Here is a 22,844-nt window from a genome sequence, read left to right as displayed (position 1 = left end):
TTTAAAGTAGCCAAGGTAAAAATGCTACAACATGCTTGAAACAAATAAAAAATATGAAGTCTCAGAAAAGAAACAAAAGATATAAAGAAGAACTAAATAGAAAATTTAGAACTCAAAAATTACAATAACTGAAATGCAAAGCTCAGTGGATGGGCTCAACAGGAGAATGGAAGAGAGAGAGGAAAGAATTAGTGTACAGGAAGATAGAAGAATAGAAATTACCCAATCTGAACAATAGAGTGAAAATAAGCTGGAAAAAAATGAACTGAGCCTTGTACTTGTGAAATTATAACAAAAGATCTAGAATTCGTGCCATTGGGTTGCTGGAAAGAGAAGGGAAAGGGAGAGGAGTTGAAAAAGTATTTGAAGAAATACTGGCTAAAAACTTCTCACATTTTCCAAGACACTTAAATTTCCCAGAAGCTTGATGAACCCCAAATAGGATAAACCAAAGAAATTCTCATCAAGATGCATCATAATTAAACTTCTGAACACTAGGGAAAAAAAATGTGAAAAGCCGTCAGAGAAAAATCCACACTACTTATGGAGGAAAACAAGTTGAATGGCAGCATATTTGTCATCAGAAACCATGGAGACCACAGGGAAATGGCACAATATTTTTCAAGCACTGAAAGAAGTCAACTGTCAATATAGAATCCTATACTCACTGAAAATATCCTTGAGGAATAAAGGGAAAAACAAAACACTCAAAGATGAAAGAATATTAAGAATTTGTCACCAGCATATTTACCCCAAAAAGAATGGCTAAATGAAGTTCTCCAAACACAAAGGAAATAACAATATAAAGAATCTTGGAATTTCAGTAAAGAAGACAGAATGAGGTGAACAAAATATGGGTAAATACAATAGGTTTAACTTCTCCCCTTGAATTTTCTAAATTATGACTGATGTTTAAAAGCAAAATGATAAAACTGTCTGGTGTGATTCTAAGTGTATCTAGAGGGAAGACTTAAGGCAATTATATTACAAATGAGGGAGGGTAAAGGAACATGAGATAACCAGTAAAATGACACATCAGTAGACTATGATAAATTATGTGCATATAATGTAATAATTCAATCAACCACTTAAAAGACACAGATTGGTAGAGCCAATTAAAAAACATGACACACTATATGCTGTTTACAGGAAATTCACTTTAAAGATGACATAATCAAGTTGAAAGTAAAAGGAAAGAAAAAGATATATCATAAAACATTAATCAAAAGACAGCAGGGAAGGCTATACTAATATTAAGTAAACTTTAGAACAAGAACAATTATCAGAGACAGAGTGGGATATTATATAATCATAAAACTGTCAATGGCGCAGAAGAGGTAGCAATCATAAATGACTGTGCAGCAAACAAAAGAGCTGGAAAATATGTGAAGCAAAACTGATTGATCTGAAAGGAGAAATAGACAAACCCGCTAATTATAGTGGGAGACTTCATTACCTTGCTGTCAGCACCAACAGAACAACTAGGCAAAAAAGCTAGTAAGAATAAGGAAGAACTCAACAATAACATGAGACAAGATTTAATTGATATTTATAGAACAATCCACCCAACAACCATGGAATACATGTTATTTTCAAGCATTACAGAACATATACCAAAATAGACCCTGGACCATAAAGCAAACCTCAACAAATTTACAGGAATTGAAATGCTACAGAGCATGTTTTCCAACCACAAAAGAACCAAACTAGAGGGGCTGGCCCCATGGCTGAGTGGTTGGGTTCGCGCCCTCTGCTGCTGGCGGCCCAGTGTTTCATTGGTTCGAATCCTGGGTGCGGACATGGCGCTGCTCATCAGGCCATGCTGGAGCGGTGTCCCACGTGCCACGGCTAGAAGGACCCACAAGGAAGAATATACAACTATGTACTAGGGGGCTTTGGGGAGAAAAAGGAAAAAAATAAAATCTTAAAAAAAAAAAAAAAAGAACCAAACTAGAAATCAATGACAGAATGATAATAGGAATATCTCCAAACACTTGAGAACTGAACAGTGGGTATTTATATAACCCATGGGTCAAAGAGGAAATTTCAAAAGAAATGTAAAAAACACACTGAACTGCATGAAAGTGAAAACACAACACATCAAAATTTGTAGGGCACATCTAAAGCAGAACTGTCAGGGAAATTTATAGCACTAAGTGCATACACTAGAAAAGAGGAAGTCTCATATCAATAATCTAAGCTACCTCCAGAACCAAAAAGAAGAGAAAATAAACCCAAAGCAAGAAGATACGTAAAGATAAGAGCAGAAATCAAAGAAATTGATAACAGAAAAACAACAGAGCATGAAACAAAGAGCTGATTCTTGGAAAAGATCAATAAACTGATGATGGGGCCGGCCTGGTGGTGCAGCAGTTAAGTTCAAACGTTCTGCTTCAGCGGCACAGGGTTTCCCACTTCGGATCCCGGGTGTGGACTTGGCACCACTTGGCAAGCCATGCTGTGGTAGGCGTCCCACATGTAAAGTGGAGGAAGATGGGCACGGATGTTAGCTCAGGGCCAGTCTTCCTCAACAAAAAGAGGAGAATTGGCAGCAGATGGTAGCTCAGGGCTAATCTTCCTCAAAACAAAAAAAGAAAAGAAAAAGAAAAGAAAATAAACTGATGAACCTTGAACACAACTGTTAAAGAAAAGAGAAGACATGACTTACCAATACCATAAATGAAATAGAGGAAATCACTATTAATACATCAAAAGGATAATAAGGGAATACTATGAATAACTCTACACACACAAATTTGACAACTTAGACAATAAAACGCAAATTACAACTCACCCAATATAAAATACATAGTTAGAATATCTTTATAAGTATTTTTTAATTGAATTCATTATTTAAAAATTCCTAAAAAGGAAATCTCCAAGCTCCAATGTTTTTCCTGAGAATTCTACCAAATATGTAAAGAAGATTCAACAGCAACTCTATATAATCTCTGAAAAAATAGAAGAGAACACTTTCCAATTTATTTTACAAAGCTGCTATTACTCTGATTCCAAAATTTATAGTATAAATTGATAAAATGTAAACTCCTATATATTAAAAATAAAGAAAATTAAAAGATAAAAATTACAGAAATACTTAGAACAAATAAAGTATGAGAAAAAAGAAAATTGTAGACCAATAGCTCTCATGAATATAGAGATGAAAAATCTTAAATGGCATATTAGCATATAGAATTCAGCAATACATGAGAAGAGTTACATACCACATCCAAGTGAGACTTATTCCAGGGATACAAGACTGGTTCAATATTTAAAAAATGAATTGATGTAATCCACAATATTAATAGCCAAAGAAGAAATGTCACATGATCACGTTAATCAATGCATCAAAATATTTTGACAAATTCGACATTGTTTTATGATTAAAAAAACTCAGAAAAATAGGAATAGAGGCAAACTTCTTTAACTTGATAAAGAGCACCTATAAAAAACTTACAATTAACATTACCCTTAATGGCAAAGGACTGAATGCATTCCTTCTGAGCTCGGTAAAATGGCAAAGATATCAGCTCTCACCACTTTTATTCAAAATAGTGCTGGAAGTTCTCCCAATGCAATAAGGCAAGAAAGGGGAATAACAGACATACAGGTAGGAAAGGAAAATGCAGCACTATCTACCTAGGAAATTACCAAAAAAAGAAAAAACTATTAATACACAAAATGACTTGAAAAGATCTTCAGAATATTATGCTGCATGAGAAAAGCCAATCCTGAAAGGTTACATACTATGTAATTCCATTTACATAACATTCTTGAAATGACAAAATCATAGAAATGAATAACAGATTAGTGGTCGTCAGGGGTGAGGGAGAGATAGGTTGTGGATATAAAAGGGCAACCTGAGGACTCTTTGTGGTGACGGACATTTCTGCATCTTGATTGTATCAAGGTCAATATTCTGTTTGTGATACTATACTACAGTTTTGCTAGATGTTATCATTGGCAAAAACTGGGTAAATGGTGCACACAATCTTTATGTATTATGTGCTACAACTGAATGTGTATCTATAATTATGTCAAAATGAAATGTTTATTCAAAAAAAAGAAATAAATGTAGCTAGAGAGCACATGCCTAGGTAAAAGACCAAATTTTGCTAAGAATTATTTTTGTCCTAATTAACGTGCAGAGTTTGTACAAGATAATTCACAATCCCCTAAAGCTTATATTATAAATTGATAAAATGTAAAACTTCTGTATACTAACAAATATAGAAAATTAAAGGATAAACAAAAATTATAAAACACATTCAAATAAATAAGAAAAACTCTAAACCTCCAATATATCAATAGTCAAAAATATGGAGAGATAGTTGACAAAAAAAGAAAATATATATGGTCAGTAAATAAACATTATGAGATGTTTAATATCCTTAGTTATCAAAGAACTATGAAATAAAACAATATTGCACATATCTTCAGCAGAGCAGTGACCAAATGTGAACCTTCCTAGTCCACCTGGAATCTAATACGCTAGATCATTTTTTCTCAGTAATCTAAATGAATTCATAACTATTCTCTCTGAATCCATCTATTAGAATAATTTACAAGACAGTGTACTTCCCTTGACTTCTTGGCCTTCCTTAGAATAACACTGGGATGTTAGTTGGATATTTTCTAATTCCCAAGTCTCTCCCCCTGGGGAGAACAATGGAGTCTAGGAAAAGGACCTGTAACACAAACCTCAGAGAGGTTGCAGGTGTTTAAAATACATGATACCTCCAAGGGCACATCCCACACCCCACTCCCAGCACTGGATGAGATGTTCGCAGGAGCCTTGTGGTGGCTGAAACTCTCCAGCCACAGGCCGGCAGGTACGAAGATAGGGCTGCTTCTTAGATTCCAACTCCTGAATGTCCTTCATGATTTTATTTTTCTCCTAAGATATATCTCCATTTGTCTTAGTCAGTTTGAGCTGCTATAACAGAACACCATACACTGGATGGCTTAAGCAACAAACATTTATTTCTCATAGTTCTGGAGGCTGGGAAGTCCAAGATCAAGGTGCTAGTCAATTCACTGTTTGGTGAGAGCCCTCCTCCTGGTTTGCACATGGCTACCTTCTTGCTATATCCTCACATGGAGGAGGGAGAAATCATCTCTTTCTTGTCTCTTCTTATAAAGGTAGTAATCCCATTCACGAGAGCTCCAGCTTCATGGGCTAATTACCTCCCAAAGGCCCCACCTCCAAACACCATCACTTTGGGAATTAGGATTCAACATAGGAATTTAGATGGGACACAATCATATAGTCTGTAGCATCATTTGATCACGTTACTACCAGTCCACACAAAGTTTCTTCTCTTAATCCATGACAAATTTGAAAAAGGAGGAAGAATTAGACTTTTGGTCTGAAGTGGGTAAATAAACATCTTGGCCCTAACAATTGCAGGACCCAGCACAAGAGTATAGACGGAGACTCTTATACACCATGAGCTGTGGGGCACTCAATCCAAGCCAAGCAACTCTAGCCTACAAGGTGCTCCTGATCTCTAACCTCTGCCAACATCACACTTTTAAGGTTAGAAGGCCAGATTGAACTATAGAATTCCCAGATTTCTTAGAGTTCTAGACCAGAATATGGCAGCATTGAGAGAGCCAGTCCCCTTTCACCCAGGCCCTGGACTGCAGCCTGCATCTCTCCCTACTCTTCCCATGCTGGGCTCCATCCTATGCTGCAAGGGACCTCCAGGACCATGCGTGTGGACATTCCAGCCATCAAGTTCTATACTCATCTGTAAGTAGTCAATCTTGAGTCATGCTTCCTTGGGTCTGGGGCTAGGCATGTCAGCTTTGTGGTCTGCTCTTTGGAAGGACCCGGTGAAGAGCCTGCCTAGGCCCAGGAAATGAAATCAGGGCTGTTTGGGCAAAGAATTCTGAGGTTCCAGTGTCCAGAGCATAGTCTAGAAGGGAATGGTATCATCTCTGAGTCAACAAGTCTCTTTGACCACAAGCCTCTGCCCTGTCAGGAGGACCTCAGCTAGAGGGCAGAGTGGGGCTTTCAGAAGTGCAGGGCCCAAAGCAGGATGCTTCTTGCAGGATCTAGGGGTAATTTAAGTGGAAAATTTCATAATTTGATCTGTTGACTAATTATTCAACAAATAACAAGCAGTTTGATTGATTTTGTTCCCACCCACCCAAAATGATCTTAATGAATCACTGTACGTATTCAGTCTTTACCTTCTTAGTACCTTAGGCATTCATTGGGGAAAGTGAGATAGACCTGGAAAATTTGGCGGGTGCTCCTTTCCTTTCTTTTATGTTTGGAAGGAGGAGCGGGGAGATACAGATATCAAGGGTCAGAGGTGGAATATGGCTCTGCTTTTGCTCTTTGTTTCGGTATAACAGAGTTCACAGCACTACTAGGATGGTAACCAAGGTATTTCTCTTTTATTTTATGCCTCATCTCTGTCCTAAAAGCAGGAGACAGCATTATAGTTCAATTCATCACAATTCACTTTGCCATTCTAAGCAATGTACTTTTACACACAGCATTTCATTTCATTCCAATACAGTAGGTTTCATTCAAGAGTAAGTCTGATTCCTAATTTTTAGTTCAGTAATAGTAAACAACTTCACATATTCACTGAATAAGTAGATATTGAAAGTTTTTATGATAGGTACAGTGTTACAGGACGGGATATAATAGCGAGTATGACAGATAGGATTCTGTCCTCATTAAATTTACAATCTAGTGGGGAAAACAGACAAAAAAAGGAAACAAAACAATTTTAATAACTAGGTTTAAGGCGGAAAAAACAAGAGATTGAAACTCAGAATACTTAATGGCATGGAACTCTTGGATCTATTTCAGGTCTTTGCTTAAAGATTCTTTCTTAAAGAGGGCTTTTTGGACCTCTCTATCTAAACTAGCAGTTGTTTTACTCCAGCATTCCTTATCTCTTTCTCACCTTTTTTTTCTCATGCACATCCGAACACACAAGCGCCCACCCCCCCACACACACACATACAATTTGCTGACCTATTTTGCTTTTCTGTCTTTCTACTCATATATAAGTTCTATGAGGACAGGGACTGTTGTCTTTTTATTGTGAGGATTGTTTTTATTCTTTTCTGCTGGGACTAGAATAATGCCAGGCACAGAGCAGGCGCTGGATATACTTGTTGAGTATATGAATGAATGAATGAATGAATGAATGAATGAGGTAGTCAGGAAAACACTTTCTGAGAAGGAAACATATAAACTGAGACCTAGAGATGGGTCCAATTGGGTAAGGAGGGGATGGGAGGAGAAGACCTTTCCAGTAGAGGAAACAGCAGGTTCAAAGACCCTGAGGCAGGAAAGCGGTTGACATATAAGGAGCTTAATGAAGCCCGTGTACTAGAAGCATGTGTTGGGCAGTGGCTGGAGCTGAGTTTGGAGTCATGGGCAGGGCAGGCTTGTGCTGTCTTTACAGGCCAAAGTAAAGACTGGGTTTCATTGTCAATGTTGGGAAGAGATATAAGCCAAGCAGTAATATAATAATCTGATTTGGGTTTAAACATGATCACTCTTGCTTCTGTGTAAAGCAACTATTAGAGGATGACAAGAGTGTAACCAGAGAGTCCAGTTAAGAGACTATTACAACAACAGTGATAACATTAGCCAATATTTACTGAGCACTTGCTTTTGTCACTCACTGGTCTAAGCGCTTTGTATATTATTTTAAGTAAAATTTTATTTTAAGTAAATTGCTAGATTCTCTCAACATTTTTCAAATTGTTTTTCTTAAGCTTTACTTTTCCATATTATAATCTGCTTTAGTATAAAATCAGATATAGCAAAAAAATTAGTTGTTTTTTCGTTACTATGTTAGCAGTTAATGAGGCTCAAAGAGAACACTATGCTTTTAATGTATTCTTCATCTTTAAAAGTTTGAAAAATGTTCCCACTGATATTTAAGAATTACAACTGATTCTTAAGCATTTGAAAATGGTAGTTGAGGAGACTAGTAAGCCAGCAATATGTGGGATAAACTGGGTTAGGGGATATTCTGAAGCGGAGATTCAGCTGAGAAGCAGGTAGGGTAAGCCAGATCTTGGCTGATGAAGCCCAGACTAACATGACTGTAGTAGGAAATAAGCAAAGCAGATAAATGCAAGAAAAAAATGCAAAAAGATAAAATGGAAAGAATTTGAATATGGGGTAAGTATGAGAGAGGAATTAAAGACGTCTTCAAGACTTTGAGAAAGAGAGATGCAGTGGACATTGTTAATGCCTTGCCCAAATCCCCTTCATGTGCCCATTGCATCCACCATCAACTGCTCTGGGTATTTTCAGTTAAAACTCACAGTTATACTCTTGTCTGCAAGGATTGTCCTCAGCAGAGAGACTTGAGCTGCCCTTGTCCCAACTGCCAGGGAGGTGATAACCTCCCTTCATGGGCAGCTGACAGCTAATGACTGACTGAAATGAGATATTCCCCAAGGTGGGAGAACTTGGAGGAGCCATTCAGGCTTCAGAGCTCACTGTAGGACCAGGCTGAGGCTAGACTTCAGCTGAAAACGCATCTTTGCTTAGCTTCTGTCCCTGCTTATCTGTTTCCCTCACTTCCTTACAGATTTCTCATGAGAGCACTTCCTCAGTAAATGACTTACACAAGAATCCACGTCTCAGGCTCTGCTTCCATGGATTTTGACCCAAGACAGAAGAGTAGCGAAATACTGGAGCAACTGATAGAAAAGGGAATGGGAGAGAGGAGCATTAATTTGGACTTGCTTGGTAGATACCATCAATCTTTTCCCAACATAGTCTGAGTTCTCTTGGAGCACCCTTCACACAGAATGAGTGTGATCACAGCTAGAGGAGAAAACTGCAAGACACTGAAGAAGTAAGGCATATCAAGTACGTTTGATCTAAAATTGACTTTCTGATGTCAGTTCTTCAACTAGAGAGCCAAATGCCCATTGAAATAGTCCTAAGTGCATTTTATTGAGTGACCCAAATTTTAAAATCTAAGTACCTTTCAAACATAGATTGGAGAACCCATGAGCACCTAGGGATCAGCAAAACATCCTCAACAATTTTTCAAGTGTTTTATTTTTGGCAAAACTCAATTTAACTCATTTTGCAAGCACTCTTCCCTTCAGTTTTTAAACCCTTGGGTATTTCAAAGGAAATTTAATCCATATGTTTCTGATTCATTTACATTTTAAGTCATAAAAATGTTATTTTTATAAGAGCTGTTTGATATCCAAGAAACTTTCTGAGCCTTTTAAAAAATCTCTTTAAAGTCTTGTTAGTTGGAGCCAGGGAGCAGACATGGTGTGTGATGCACCACGCGAAAATGTGATCCAGACAGACTCAACCATAGCCTGACCTCAGAACAATGCTTACCACATCCAGCCAAAAAATAATGGCAACGAGATGATCAAGACAGTTGGTCTGGACACCAGAGAATCCTTGAGAAATGTGAGAGAAGCCAATGGCAAATGATAGCAAAGATTAAAGCGGGATTCATCAGTGTGTCGTTGACGTGTTTGGGCATATAAGGACTAGACTATCATGCATTACAGCAAGCTATCACTCCTGGCAGCTTTCAGGAATCTGCAGGCTTCTACAAGACTAAGTCCCATATCACCACCCAAATACTTTATGTGAAGAAAATTGTGCCTTTTCTCAGCATTGTATATAATAATAAAACATCAAAATAGTAACATCCAAAGGGCTTTAAGTAATTTATTGCATGTTTTTACTAGAGAGTACTAGGCAGTAATTAAAAGGATGGTGTAACTACATATCTAATGATATAGAAAGATATACCTGATACATTGCTAAATGAGAAATATGACAAACCTGTACATGGATACTAGGAAAATATTTTTTGTTAAGAAAAAGGGGATACAAAAATATGTTTATATATACATACGTTAAAATATTAGGCAGCAATTATGTCTAGTTGGTAGGATTGGGGTGTTTTCCTTTTGTCTGCTTGGTTATATTTGTTAACTTTTCTACAATATACATTGTGTAATTTTACAAGACTACCTTTGTCTGCACTTTAAAAATTACATATTCCTGTAATACTGTAAGAGAGCGATGCCCTTCTTTTTATCCTTGTTTTGTTTTCTTGGGAACAACAGCGCATGTGGTCCAAGCCGGAGGGGGTGCTAAGGCAAGAACTAGATGATCAAATCGTCTGAGAGTTGATGGAATGCAAGTATTCATCTGCAATGGCTGAATCTGTGGTGACCATGCTTTCTGAACCCAACATTTGTCCCACGATCTAACATGTGTGTGTTGGGGGGGGGCGGTATGACAGGATAGATTATTTTAAATCAGACCTGTTCTAAAAATTCTGGGACATATGGTTGTTCTGGCTATAGGTCACATTGTTTAGAAAGGAGGAAAAATTCTAAAAGGAGATCTAAAATCTGAGGATCACTCTGAAGGAAAAAATAATGGCTGGTCATTTATAAAACTGTAGCTGCTGGTACTGAACATCCACTGAACAAGAACTCTTTTGATTCTTCCTAGTGTAAATGCAGACAGCATTTTAAATCCAAAGGACTATTACTTTCACATCTGTTGGCATCTAGCCAGTTGCTGTTTAAAGTACTCCCTGCACAAAATGTTCATAGCTGCCAATATTAATTATCTTATAAGTTCTCCCAAAACCTGTAAAATAAAGGAAGAGCCATTCTTTCTAATACCATTAGCAACCCATTTCTTCTCCCTTTTACTACTATGCCCACCAACCTCGGGGCGGGTTCTGAGTCACAAGCCATTCTCCTTTCTGTTTAGCTGAGCTCATAAGATCCTCTTTGATCATAAAGACGGGATAAAGCAAGGCAGAAACACCCTTTTCTGAGGCTCCATTAGTAGAGAAAAGTTAGACAAATAATCCTTAATGCTTTCATTTTTTTTAAAAGTAATTCCATGGCATTCTAATCAAAAGGAATAGGGTTCCTTAATGCTTTCATTTTTTTAAAAAGTGATTCCATGGCATTCTAATCAAAAGGAATAGGGTAAACGGAGAATTCAATTAATTATCACATAAAATCAAGTTATTTCAAAACGCTGGAAAGACTTTCTGTTTTAATATTCCGTGATGATTCTATTTAAATATATTGTCTTCTCACCTTCTGGAGTGACTAAATTCATTTTAAATAGGCATTAACTTTGAAGATCAAAAATGATGAAAAGTTTAACCCACTGGCCTGTCATGATTAATCATACTCTCCTATGAAACATGTTCTGCTCCACTCACGTGCATATGAGCTCTCAGTTCCAGGTCCTACGGGACTGTTCTCAAATGTTGGCCAATCTCTCTTCCAGTAGACAGCATTTTCTTTAAAATGGGCCCTAGTTATGGGTAGATGTCATGTAGAGACAATGCCCCCTCCAAATGAGACCTACATAAATGAACCTTGAAAGTCCTTCATCCCATAGTACAGCAATGGGACTCTTTCTGGATCCCTTGATTTGAGCAAAGGAGTGTGTGTGTATGAGAGAGAGAGATAATGTCGGAGAGAGGAGGGAGAAAGGAAGGAGGAGAGAGAAATTGATTTGATCTTTGATATGTTCATCCTCCAGTGTTCTACTGTTGTCATTGTGTCATGGACTTTGGATTCAAATATCACTAAAGCAGTGGCACCCAACATTAGACTTGATGTGAAATATTGTTATAGACTGTATGTACCTAATAAGTAATTACCTCATCACATTAATTATTCTTTCACTGATCCACTCATTCATTCATTCAACTAACTTGAGAACTCACTAAGTGACAGCCATTAGGCACTGAGAACACAAAGATGAGTGAAACAATATCCCTGCCCTCCAAGAATTAATACTCCAGCAGTTAGACAAACAAACAAATTTAAAGGAAAAAAGTGCCGTGTGAGCCATATAAAACAATGAAAATTTTATATGGTACTATGAGAAGGAAGGTAACTTTTTCAGAAAAGTTTGGCACCTGAGATGAATTTTAGAAAATGATTAGGAGCTAGTCAAACCGAGGGTGGGGGGCAAAAGGAAGAGACTGTGTGAATACAGGGAATGAATAGATGGATGAATTTTTTGGCATTTTTTGGTCAATGGGTATCATATCCCTACCAACGAGAGCTGGAGGGCTTGTAGATCCCTCTTCTCCCAAAAATATAAATAAGAGCTAAGCTGCAATCAGATTTATATCTGAGAACAGTCAATTAGAAAAATACATTTTGATTTATTTAAAGAATCAATGCCCCTAATTCTAAGAAGATAATCATTTTTCATCAAAAATCCAATGACATTTTTTTCTGTAGCTGCTACTGAATCGTCTACAGCCAAACTCAGGCTTTTCTAGAAAGCAAATGAAAAATTGTGCAATGTTTGAGGATACTTTACTATTTTTTTTAACATAGACTATTCTGTGTTTAAAAAAGCATGGGCTTAAGTTTAAATCCTGCCTTCCCCACATAACAGCTGTGTGACTGAGCAAATTAACTTTTCTGAGACTCGGTTTCCTCATCTCGCTTATTAGTGGCAAAGATCCTTTCCTATTTAATAGAGCTGGTGAGAGAATTAAATTAAATAGTGTATGTAAAGGTCCTAACATAGTATCTGGCACTTAGTGCATGTTAATTCTGTTCCCTCTCTCTTTTCTTGGGAATGGGGGTCTGAACAGGTGAAACAAGATAGCCCTCGCTCATCATCTTGAAAGTACTGCCCATGTTCAGGCAACTCTGATATTTGCCTAGTTGGCCTCTTGTAAGTCAGCCAGGCCTGACTCAGTCTGATCATGTTCCTTTTCACCAGTTGGAAAAAAAGTACTATTTAGTTGTGGATCTTGGATGCCAGAAGAGAGCTAGTGCTTACCATTTCATTTACACAGCACAGAGACACCTGCAGCAGAGCTTGTAGAACAGAATAGAGTTCTTATAAAAAATATTTCCCATGGCAGCAAAGACACTTACAGTTAATGAGCTAATAAATATTGTCAAGTGACCTTTCTCTTGCCAAGTATTAAATCGTAAAAAGAGGGGGAAGGGAAGGATTAGAACTGCATATCTGCTACAGAGTTCAAATTCTGGGCTGCTTCTGGCTAACTTTTTTTTCTATTGACCATATTTTACGCGCGTCAGTCTACTAATTCCCCATATTGCCTGATACTGCAATTCTCTAAGGAGAGACCTCTTTCTTATAGGCTAGCGTCTGGTGGAAAGCCCAGTTTTCTTTTTCTTCTCAGTAATCGCCCTTTACATGCTTGCTTCACCCACTGCAAGAGCAGAGGATGGGGGTTGGTCTCCTCTGGGGCAAAATTAGCCAATTTCAGTCTCATTTCCAAGTCTCATTTCTCAGCAGAGATTATTACAAACACTTGTTCTCAATATTTGCTCAAAAAATGCATGAATTTAGAATTTCCAATCCTGATCCTTCATTCCAAATACCTGGGATATTCCAATTCCTTTTATTTATTCATTTATTTTGGACTACAATCTTATGTATGTATGCTAAATACATATACATACAAAACAGCACTACTGAATATAGATATTCCGACTCTATCAGAGGAATCTTATTTCTTTTTGTAATACTATTTAATATGGGGCGTACAGAGAGAGTTAAATGTTTTTATCTAGAACAAATACTGACCCATTATGGAGATAGCCGTTTCCTGGAATACAAAGTTAGTAACAAAATACAGTCAGTCATTTTAAGCTAGACTGATGTGAATTAACCACCCTTTCTTATCAATTCTTTTTATTCCGACTGATATTACAACTCACCATTTCTTCAAATTCTAATGACAGCTAATGTGCTGGTTTAAAAAGATGTTCACAAATTCTTGGATACACCTTCCTACAAAAGATGGAGCCTAATGCCCCCCACTTTAAGTGTGGGCTGAATTTAGTAATTTCTAATGAATAGAATGTAGTGCAAATCATGGTGATAAACTGCCAAGACTAGGTCATAAAAGGCATTGTGACCTCCTCCTTTTGGTTCTCTTTCTTGGATTATCCACTTTGGGAAAAGTCAGTGGTGTGTTGTGAGGATTTTCAAGCAACCCTATGGAAAGACTCCAAGGGTAAGGAACGTAGACCTCCTGCCAACAGCCATGTGAGGCAGCCATCTTGGAAGTGTCTCCTCCAGCCCCAGTCAAGCCTTCAGATGACTGCAATCCTGGCTGACACCTTGTCTGCCACCTCGTTAGAGACTCTGATCCAAAATCACTTAGCTAAGCTGCTCCTGAATTTTTGATACACAGAAACTGTGAGATAATAAACACTTGTATTAAGTCACTAAATTTTGAGGTAATATATGATGCAGCAAATAATAACTAAGAAAGGTAAATTATAAGATGGGTTCCTGTAGCCTCTGTGAGGCATAAGAGTCCATTAGCCTTCAAACATGATTTAGATTCCTCTCATGCTTACTTATGGATTTCAGAATCAGTTTGCTTTGAATACTTTCCTTTTCCCCAGAGAAGTGGTGAGTTTCTCCTTATTCTTCCTAGAGTCATTTCAATACCTAACTCTAGGAAATAGCAGAAAGAGAATTTTATTTGTGGGTTCTGGCCTTCAAATAGATTTCTGGAAAAAAAGTGTAGCCCCAAAGCAGAGTGATAATTCTGAGTGTGCCAACTTTTCTATTGCTTGTCTTCACTGTCCTCCTCTTCCTCTGGGCCCTCCCTATCAACCCTCAGGTCCTCCCTGTGAAACAAGGACTAGCTGCGTGGGAGTTCTTGCTGCAGGGAAGGTGCACCTGTGAGATGGTTGGGTTGGGGGACAGATACAAGGCAACAGCAGCTTTGCCCAAGCTTGGAGAAAATGAGCTGTCATTTCTAAAATGGAGAAATAAAAACTAGTCAAAGGGTCTGGGTCACAAGTAAGAGAGGGATAGAAACCTGCCTTCTATTTGGGGTGCAAGCTTAAGATTTGGCTAATGGGGAAATAGGCAGTGAGACAAGAAGGAGGTTTAGGAGGAGTTGGGCATCTCCAGTGGAAAGTCCTGAGTTTCCAATTACCTCTTCATTGTTTTTTCTTTTGTCTTTTGTGAGATCACTGGCCCCCGACTTTCCTCCTTTCAAAGTTTCTGAACCTTTACTGTCTCCTCTCCTCCAATGGTGGATCTCTAAATGTTGGAATGCCCTGGGATTTCATCTTAGACTTTATTTTTCTATGCACTCACCTTACTCGTCATCATCTTGACTCATGGCTTGAAATAAATCTATATGGCAATGACCCCAGGTATATATCTTTGGAATTTCCTCTGGCCTCCAGATTTATGTATCCAGACACCACTTTTATATCACTACTTGGTTGTCTAAAAAGCAACCCACGCCACAACAATTCCCACCTGACAATGAACTGGCTTTTAGGTTTTGTTTGTTTGCTTGCTTGCTTCATCAACTGCCCAAGCCCCAAATCTGAAAGTTATCCTTGATTCCTCTCTTTCCTTTCATTCCCACATTCAGCAACTCCTACTTGAATTTTCTTCCAAAGATCACCCTTTTCACTCACCTGGGCCTCCTTATTGCATTAGCCTAATATATCTTTTTGCTTCCCCTTTCCTCTCAGTGGTCCATTTTCTACCCCGTAGATAACCATAACCATAAAAGCTTATGTTTATAAGCATAAACAATGATTCAAATCATATCATCCAGTTATTTTTGATCACTCTGAGAACAAGATCCAAACTTCTCACCTTGGCGTTATGAAGCCCTCCACGGTCTGCCTTCTGACTTACACACTCCCTCTCTCTCACTCTTCCCAAGAGCACTGCCTTCCTTCTGTTCCTCTAACATATCAGGCACCTCCTTGCTTTAGGATCTGCCCACTTGCCATGTCCCATGATTGAATTCTCTGCTTCCTGATCTTTACATGTCTGGTTCCTTCCTGACATTCAGTCCTCAACTTTAATACAACTTCCTTAGATTGATCACTCTCAGCCCACTCTCTAAAGTGGCCTGTCAGCCTTTCACCACATCCCCTAACTTAGTTCTTTGCTTACCTCTCTCAAAAGTATCTTGATAATTTCTTTACTTGCTTATTCCCTTTTTTAAGATTTTTCTCTTTTTTCACTTTTATATTCCCTTCATCTAGAACAGTTCCTGGCACAAAGTTAGGGCTCAGTTAATACTCGTAAAATAAATTAATGAATGATGGCCTGTGCTCTTAACATGAGACTCAATAGTATGCCCCAGTTCTCCCAACTATTAATTTTTTGGTGAAATTCTTGGATGTTTGGCAGTCAGCAATTTGGAAAGAAACAAGAGTTTCTGTCTGAATGCGGGCCTGTTCGTGTCCTGAGAACAATACATTTCCTGGAGGCTTTGGTGACAGGGCTGATACAAGGGGCTGCCATATGGCACACTGGTATGCACCTGCCATGACACCATAGTTTATAGCACTCATTGGAATAAACAGGAAAATTATGGAAAGTGGCTGGCTGCAGAAGACTTGACATTTTGCCTCGAAGCTCTGAGGGGGAAAAAATGAACTGTTGAAAAAGTGTACATATTAATTGGCACATCATACATCTCCCCTGAGTAACACTAATTTGAGAAGAAGGAAAATAATCTTCCAACGTTTTTTAGAGCTGAATATCAAGTACTTTTGCTTTATTACGTACAGCAAGCCAAATTCTCACTATGTACACATCCAAAATCCGTGTGCGTGTTGCATACATACTAATACCTGGAGGTTAAGCTCATGGCCACAGCAGGAAAGATAAACAAGCATATCTCTTATGTATGGTTACACTTTTGGCTTCCAGGCAACTTAGTTACTTGATTTTAATGCATATGTCCTTGTTAGGAGCTCTCAGCACCTGACAAAATTGACTCAGCCTAATGTCTTGGTTTTGAAGTATCGCATGTCAAGTGAAAGGAATGATAGAAATATTTTAGTCCCTTTTTTTCCACACATGAGAACGAGGTTCCAGAGAGGTCACATCACTTCTCCAAGTTCTAGAAGTCCATAGCTGAGACAAAGTAGAACACATGTTATAGAAATGCAAACACATCTTAATTTACTTATTAACATATTAAAAGTGAAACTCCAAACTCAAGCCAGTAATTTTGAAATTAGAAACATTCGGTGCAGTTAATGGAGAGACTTTCTCTACTTTATGTATTAGTTCATTCTGTGACGTTGAATTTGAACTTACATTCCTATATAGATATATCCCATATATACTATATCTTGCCCTTTTTCTCTGAGCTTGATCTTAAATTTGATATTTACTAAGTCACAATGCTAGTCAAGCCATTTTTTTCTTCTATGACTTGGTTTTCAATCTGAGAAAGAGTTAATGAGTGACAGTAAAACATTTAACAGACGTTAAGAGCCACACGCAGTGGTATCTTAATGTAAAGCTTTTCCAGGGACTAGTCAAACTTACAAATGGAAAAATACTTAAGTGGCGTATACCTCCCACCCACCTGTCTTGTAACTCAGTTCCCTAAAGAACGCTGACATTATTTACAAAAAGTGTGAGCTACCAAGATGATATAAAAAAATCCCTAGTGGCTTAGGGGGAGGCATTTTAACTATGCAGATGGCTGGAAAGATCAAAGGACAAATATAAAGTTATTTTTGAATACTACCAATACATTAGAGAACTTTAATTGCTTAGTCTACTTTTAAAAGTCGTGAATGCTCAATAATAGCTGCTTTGACCAAAAGAAAAGGAGAGAAGGAAGAAAAGGAAGGAAAAGAAAAGAAAGGTAAAGAAAAGGAAAAAGTCAAAAAAGATTAAGTAACCCTTTTCCTGCACCAAGGAAATTAAAAAGACATCTTATGAAAATGGAAAATGAAGAAAAGAGATCAGCTCTTGAAGCTGAAGTGACTGTGGTGTCGGGTTTTCAGAAGCTGGACAGTAATATTGCCCACTATTGGTGGCAACACCAGAATTTCTATACAGACATGACTTAGGAGCCACCATCCTGCTGGAAGAAACAGCTGGAAGCTGGTCTTGAAGTTACATTTCCGTAGCAAGAGCACTACTTTTACCTAGATTGTATCTTTATTTAGGTGGCCTTGGGGCATTGATAAAAATTGAGAGGATGAAAGCACCCCTAACACACACACAGCTCATCCTGTCCTCCCTTATGTACTTGTTTATAATGGAGAAACAACAGTTAGTGCAGAAACAAATGAGATGAAGAAAAACTCCTACCTTCTTAGATCTAGAAGGGACCTCAGAAATCATCAAGGCTGTGATCTGAAGGTCATACGAAGAGCTGAAGAAAACGGTGGTAATTATTGAATCCGGGTGAGAGGAACGTGGGGGCTTTACAATAATATTCTCACTAATTTATGTATATTTGAAAATGTTCATGATAAAAAATGAACTAAAGAGACAAGGAGTAGAGAGGGTGGTGGAGGGAGGGAGGCAAAAAGGAAGAGAAGGATGGAGAAAGCGAGGGAAGGAAGAAGGGAAGGAGGGATCGGGGGAGGGAGAAAAGAAGGAGGGAAGGAAGGAGGGACGGAAACTAGGAAAGGAGGAAGGTAGGCGGACAGATTTCAAGTCCTGTGGGAAAAAAATCGCTGGTAGTTTCCCCCTAAACTAAGGATAAAGAAGGGCTCTAGCAAAGGACTTTGCACCCTGCACTTACATGTCTGAGTAAAACTGAGACCCACATTCTGACCCTACCTTAAAATGGGTCCTTCTCTTTTGCAGAAATTGTGCCACCAACTGCCTTAGCTCTTGAGAACAAGTAGCCCCTTTGGAGAGGTTCAGCAGTGAAAGTCTGGATTTATTCAAAGGCAGAATATCTGATGTGAAGTCAAAATGCCCCATGCATTCAGTCTTCTGTCGATCTTCTCTGTGCCACTGGAAAGGCAAACCCAGAACATCTGCCTCCCAGCTGCACAGCTTCATCGTGAACAACCAGATGGGCTCTTATTTTATGGATTCCTTTTGCAATCATTGTATAGATTTTATTTCTTGAAAATCCTTCACTACTCAGCAGGCCCAGAAATTCATGTCAGTTCTTCATATGCCAAATTAATAACCTGTCCTTTCAAATGCCAAGTTCAGAAAGTGTCTAGAAGGAAAATTAAGGGAACTTGACTTGATAAGTTGGGGGAGTTAGCTCTTCATGGCATACAGAAATGAGAAGACAGATGCAGGTGTTGTTTTTCTCTCTGCTGCTGGGCACTTACCTGGCCATACATAGGCTGAAAAACCACTGGGCATGTTGGTGAGGTCCCTTGAAAGTAATTTTATATAAGGTCCAATCAATTCACCAAAAAGTTACTAAGCGCCTGCCAGGTGTCAATTACTGTGTGATATGCTGGAAATAAGACACAAGTGACCTCAAGAAGGTCAAAGTCAAGTGGATAAGATTAAGAAATAAATGTGGAATGATAACACAGTATGACACGTATTATGTGTTTACATAGGAGAAATCACATGAAGACAGAAAGAAAAGGCTATAAAAAGGACATGGCATTTGAGTCTTGAGGGTTGACTAAGAGGGAATCTGTTGAAGGTACAGAAAGGAGAGCACTCCAGGAAAAAAGACAGCAGGAACCAAGTCCTTGGACCACATACACCAACCATTGGGTAAATCAGTCTTTGGGTAAACATCATGATACACCTTCTATGTTCCTAAGCTGGTTTAGTGTGATGCAAACAGGAATCAGGCGTGGTCCCTGGGTGGAAGGGCTCATTATAAAGTCTGTCAAGACTGCTAGTGAGGCTCTCACCTGGACTGAGGCTGGCGATCAGGAAGCAGAAAGGGCTCTACCCGTGCTGTGGGCAAGAGCATCTCATGCAGAAGAAAACTCAAGCCCCACAGGGCGTGGATTTAGGAGCTGGAGGAACAGATGGACAAGGTAGGCCTTAGGGACAACTTCCAAGTCAGCAAACTATGGCTCTGTTAGCACTTCTTCATCCTTTCATTGGCTGTTCCTAGATCCCTTCTTTCCTCAAATCCACTTCCTGATCACGCTTCCCCCACAAACACACGCTTGCCAAAGACCCCAGAGTCGACTTTACCCTAGATTGCCTTTCCCAGAAATGGCCCTTACTCCAAAACTGTGAACCCTTCCCCCAAAATTCTTCCATCCCTACGACTACGGGGCCCTCAGCCTGATGTTAGAGGAAAATGAGGAAGTGAATAGTAAGATGTGAATGATTAAAATTCTCTCAAATCTCCCTGGAGACTAAGCTTTTTTTTTTTTTTTTTTAATTTTTTCAATAGCACAGTTTAACTCAAATTATAGGTGGCATTTCAGGCAGTTTTGGAGGGATGTTTTAGGGTGGGGACTTGTTCAGTGGTCTTTAGAGTCTACAGCCGGAACACAGGCTCCACCACTCATATATAAACTCAGCTCTGGGAACAGAAAGAGGAAACAGCTCTCCTATGAGAGAGAGGAGACAGCCTCAGCTCTTCTCTCTCTGGTATCACTGGTTCCTGGTGAGCCCTGGGCTGCCCTGGGCTCATTTGTGTCTCTCCATGAAGGGCTGCAGAGCCCATTTGAGAAGGGCTATGAGACAGATCTGCCCCAAAGCAAGGTAAACTGTGATTCTGGGACCCAGGTCTGCCTTGACTAGTTTCCAACCACTGGAACCCAGCACATTCAGCCAGGGACTCATACAAGCCCAGGGCCCTCAGTCAGGGCAGCTTCCTACCTCCCCTCTGTTTCCTACCCCTTAACCTTGCTAAATCCCCTACTTCCTTTCTCAGGTGACCAGGCATTCCATAGATGTTTAGGAGAACCTGATCCAGACTCTAGCATCCTCTCTGCTGTCCACTAGGCACAGCTCCTGCCCTTTCTCTGATTCTTATAGACATTCCATAAGAACTTCCTGGGACGCCTTGGGTCCACAGGCCCCTATCAGTGGTATGACGAATCCCATATCTTCTTCTGAGACACAGCCTTAACAAAGCCATCTCTGGCTCAAATCCCACCCTAGCTGGGCCTCCCCTGAGTAGAGAATTTGTCTTTTGGGAATTATAGTACCAGGCCCTCCTCAGAGCCTCGGGTTAAATATCCACTGATAAGGCCAGCTCACATCCTACAGGTTGGTCCTGTAGAATTGCCACATGGGTGAGTGATCACCAATGCCTGTCCATGGCAGCAGGGTGTGGTATAATCTCAGCAGCCTCACCACCAGGAAAGGCAGCTTCGAAGGAGACTGTGACCAAAATCCTACCAAACTGGAGGATCAGGAGTCTGGAATGTTTTCACCTCTTTGTTTCTCCAGTTTCAGAAAAGTAGACAAAAGTAATGTCAAGGGGTAAAGGGAATCTTATCAGCTGAGGAGAACTCAAGGAAACCTCAGCTGTTGTGCAGGCTCATTCGTTTATTTTCTATGCAGTCACCCTGATAGCCCCCACTGGGTTCACTTCCCTTCCCGGTAAACAACTGGCTCTAATTAAACTTGTTCTGTTGGATAAAGGTATATAACCTTGGAGAGTCCATAAAAAATGGCTTCACTCTGAAGACTTCAAAAAGCACACGGTCCCTTTGTCAGGCATTAGACAAGGTTAATTTATGTCGTCGCTATCTTATTCTGAAGGACTCTAGTTACTTCACATCTGTTCTCTGTCTAATCTTTGTACAAACGTTGTGGTGGTCTTGGCAGCTCAGCGCACTAGTGGTCTCTTAACTGTTTCCTGCCCAAAATGTCCAAGCTTTCAGATTCGATTTGCGTTCCCCCTTTGCCCTCTTAAAGCCTTCAATTTCCTCTTAGTCTCCTGGCTGTTTTGTGTTCTCTGACTCTACCACGGAGGAACCGCCCTTCTCCCCAGGGAGCTGACTTCAAGTAAACACTGGGAATCCCTACAAGAGGAGAAGGCAATTATTATTTCATTCCAGAATGGGGATAAAAGATGTCATGAGAGGGGCAATTATGCAAGGAAATATGCATGGTAGACAACACTGTTTTCAGTCTGTGGTTGCAATTAGAATTTTAGAAAATTCAATAGAATAAAAATATCAGAGTATATTACATTAGTAAGGGCATTCTTTTGTAAAAGCTTTGCTTTAAGTGTGTGTGTGTGTGTGTGTGTTCTGGATTGTAATCTAAAATTCACTTCTTCCTGTAAGTTGCAGTCAAAATAATTTGAAATTCTGGTGTAGTGCATTTGCAGCTGTCTCAGCTCTAGGCTTTACCATTTTCCACCAATGTGACTGTGAGCAAGTCCATTATCTTCCCTGAGTCTGTTTCTCATCTACAAATTGAGAATAGTAATAGGGGCTCTACCAACCTCACAGGGTTCTTGAGAGGTCCTAATATGATAAAGCGTGTATAAGCTTTATACCAAAGCTCTATACCAATCAAAATCCACCCCACAGACCAGAAAGGGCTCCAGGAAGGGTCCTTAAGTTTGGCACCAGAGGAGAAAAGGGGAATCCTGGAGGAAGCCTCAGGCTTAGGCTTGGCTTCAGGTCCTCACACATTGCTTCATTTATTCAACAATCTTTATTGGATGCCTGCTAAGCATCAGGGACAATTTTAGTAGCTAGGGCATATAAAGGTAAAGGCTTTGCCTTCATGGAGCTCACGTTCTAGTGGGGGGTAAACAAATTTAAAAAAAGCGTGTGATATGATGTTCCATTCTGTGCAGAATAATTAAATAGTCTACCAGTAGACAAGCACATCTGTTACCAATTTTATCTAAGATCCCATGCAAGTTTTTTTCAGCAAAGTTTGGTGGCTAAAACTGTTGGAAAATCACTATGCAACTGTGTTACTTTGGAGTAATGTGCTGTGTAAGGTACCCAAAGACCCTTTTAGCAAAGGACACCCAGAATGCGCTACTCTTAAGAGCCTTCTAAGACAATCAACCATGGACATCTCTCAGTTATGTCTCCATCACTTTTAATAAAAATAAGCTCTAAATTAACAGGAAAGGCTTCCTGCCTAGAAGAGAGGTAAACAT

The sequence above is a fragment of the Equus caballus genome, chromosome 27, assembly GCF_041296265.1.
Source record: "Equus caballus isolate H_3958 breed thoroughbred chromosome 27, TB-T2T, whole genome shotgun sequence".
Lineage (NCBI taxonomy): Eukaryota > Metazoa > Chordata > Mammalia > Perissodactyla > Equidae > Equus > Equus caballus.
Note: the sequence above shows the minus strand (reverse complement) of the source record.